Here is a 3,128-nt window from a genome sequence, read left to right on the forward strand (position 1 = left end):
GAGAAGGGAATGCAGTGTGGCTATTCCCCCCCGGGGGTGATTTCTCGCTTTCTGTCTCTCTGTCTCTCTCTGTCTTTCTGGCAAGCGCACGTGCCTTATAGCAAAATCCTCTTCAAAAAAAAAAAAAAAAAGTACTTCGAGGAAAACATTTACATTACATAATAGAGGTATGACTACTCCACTGAAATAAAAGGAGAAACTCTAAATATTTTTAAAGATAGAATGTGAATGTAAAGGAGACTCCCTTAGTTCTCTGTTGCTGTAAAATAAATTGTGCCAAAACTTGGTAATCTTTTAGTTTCTGTGTGTCTGGAACCCAGGTACGATTTAGCTAGGTCCTCTAGCTCAAGGCTTCTCACCGATTGCCATTACATGGAGCTACACTGTAGTTTTCTCAAGGCTCAGTTGAGAAGAGATCTTCTTCCAAGCTCATGTGCCACAAATCAGATCCTCATGGGGTTTAGGCCAAGGGCACCCTCAGTGTTTTTCCAAGGAGTCTCTCCAACATGGCTTGCTTTATTAAGCATGCAATCCATGAGTGCCTTCTTAAGTCTCTCTAGCAAACAGAAGTCACACTCTTATAACTTAATTGTGAAAAATCATTGTTTTTGCCATAATTATTTGATTATAAGTAAAGCACTAGGTTTATCTCATTCTCAGAGTGTGACTAGGAGGAGGCAAGGAGCAGAACAAGCCATTCTAGGGTTTGCCTGCCACAGAGCTTGTGTGTAGATCTATGCTAGAAGAGCGCTTAAGAGACTCAAAACTCTTCCTTCTATAGCTTTGATCTTGAAATATTACCACTTTCCAATAAAAAAAAAATCAAGCTGTCCTTTGAACTTTCTAGTGTGTAAATATTTATGTATACCTATTTTAATCTGAAGCTGATTATCAGAAAATTAGACCTTTCTTCATTTTATAATTTTACTACAATTCACAATAAAGCTGTTATTATAAAGCCCTAGATATGTGAAAATTGCAAAGATATGTGCTTGTAATTATTTATCACTGTATCAAAGCAACTTCAAAGAAGCCAAATTTCTTAACATTCATGCTAAAATTAATTACTTTTAAAATATGTACGCATGCAAATGTGAAAACTATTTACTAATACGTAATTAAGCATTTCCTATGTAACAGAAAATATTGTCTATTACTATGTTTCAGAAATTACAGTAAGTAAAACAGAAAAGGTCTCTGTTCTCATAGCACTTGTATCCAGAGTGGTAATGAGACAACCATCAAACAGGTCTAAAGTCAGTTGTAGGAACTGATAGGAGGAGGGCAAATTACTTAAGAGTGACTGTGGGTAGGGTTACTGATGAAGGTCGGCTGGCTATTGAGGTCTCTGGAGATGGCAGCCTTTAAGAAGAGACCTGACTGATAGTGCTGTTAATACACAAGAGCTGAGCGTTCGAGAAGGAGAAAAAGGCAAGTCCAATGACCCTTACAGCAGAGTATCTGGCAATCATCTTGAGAACCTGAAAGAAGAATGTGGCCTTACAGAGTGAATAGTGAGTAAGAAGAATTTGGAGGACTCAGAGTCTACTTCATGTAGTATCTTGTAAGTCATGTAAATCATTTGAGACCTATTCTTTTTTTAGAATTTCTTTTATACATTCAATCACCATACATCACTTAGCTTGTAAAATGAATTTACTCAGCATGAATACACTTCACACCAGTCCAGTTAAAGATACCATACAAGTTATCATGAACAGATAATAATCTATTTCTGTGTCCCATAGATTTCTTGCCTCTCTCTTTTTCTCCTAATTTCTTTCCTCATACTCTCCCCCTTCATTTGAGATCTATTCTAATTCAAGAAGAAAGCTATATGGGGAATGGCAAGAACTGGAGACAGTCTTTTGGGGAAGTCTTGCTGATGGAAATCCTGTGTTTTGATATACTGTGAAGTAGAGTGAGATCTTTTTAAAGATAAAAAAATCAATAGAACGCTATTTGATAATAGGAATGATTCAACAGAAAAAGATGCAGAAGAGACACAGAGAAGTATAATTTGGGAGACGAGAGTAATTTCATAGGACAGGTAGAAGGAGCTGGCTTTGGAGAGTGTCAGGGTCAAATCACTCACTGTAATAGAAGTCAGCTAGTGGGTGTGACCGGATGTGAGATATTGTTGTGGAAGGATGAAATGATAAAGGAACTTCTTGATTTATTCTTTTTAGGAAGCAAGTGGAATATGAGATTCTCAATTATGTCTTTATAGGCTAAGATACTATGATGCTTAGGTGAACATTGTTTAATTAGGCACTCATTGAAATTCTATGACTTATGGAATAAACATTCTTTATACTATGCACTTAAAAAGAGAAAATTTTACTCTAAACCATTCATTCTTAAACACTGGTCCATAGTTAGATGCACAATAAGAAAGATGAAAATATTGTCTGGTGAAGTTTTATGAAGAAAAATTACCGATTTAACCCGGGATTATGCTCTTTCTTTTTTTATTATTTCAATTTCTTTTATACATTGAATTACACATGTCACTTAGCTTGCAAAGTGATATTCCAACATGTATACATTTCTCACCAACTCAGTTGAAAATAGTATACATATTATCTTCAACAGATAATAACCCATTTCTTTGTCCCATCAATGACTTGGCTCTCAGTTTTTCTCTTTAATGTCCTTCCTCAGACTCTCCTTCTTCACTCACCCCCTTCCCACACTGTATCTGGTATTTTTTAACTATTTTCTATATTTGTATATCCTCTAGTCATTCAGTTTACAATACTTGTACATTGATGTTTATTGCGAGATTATTCACAATTGCTAAGACATGGAACCAACCCAAATGCCCACAAACAGATTATACTCTTTCTCCTGTTCCTGTGAAAATGTCCTGTACTTGGGATCAGCAGATGGCATAATGGTTACATTGTTGGACTCTCAAGTAGTTGACCATGGCCTAGACAGCTTAAAACTTACAGCTGGGCATGTGTGCATGCATGCCCAAGATCCCAAGAGAAGACTGGAGAAGTGATTCCAATGTGTCCATCCCTTCTGTGGGGTGATTTCTTGATGTCTCTCTGTCCAGCCAGCGTCCAAGCCCTATAGCAAAAATCTCTCTCTCAAAAAAAAAAAAAAAAAAATAGTGTTCT

Source organism: Tupaia chinensis, unplaced genomic scaffold (genome assembly GCF_000334495.1).
Source record: "Tupaia chinensis unplaced genomic scaffold, TupChi_1.0 Scaffold148271_1, whole genome shotgun sequence".
Taxonomy (NCBI): domain Eukaryota; kingdom Metazoa; phylum Chordata; class Mammalia; order Scandentia; family Tupaiidae; genus Tupaia; species Tupaia belangeri.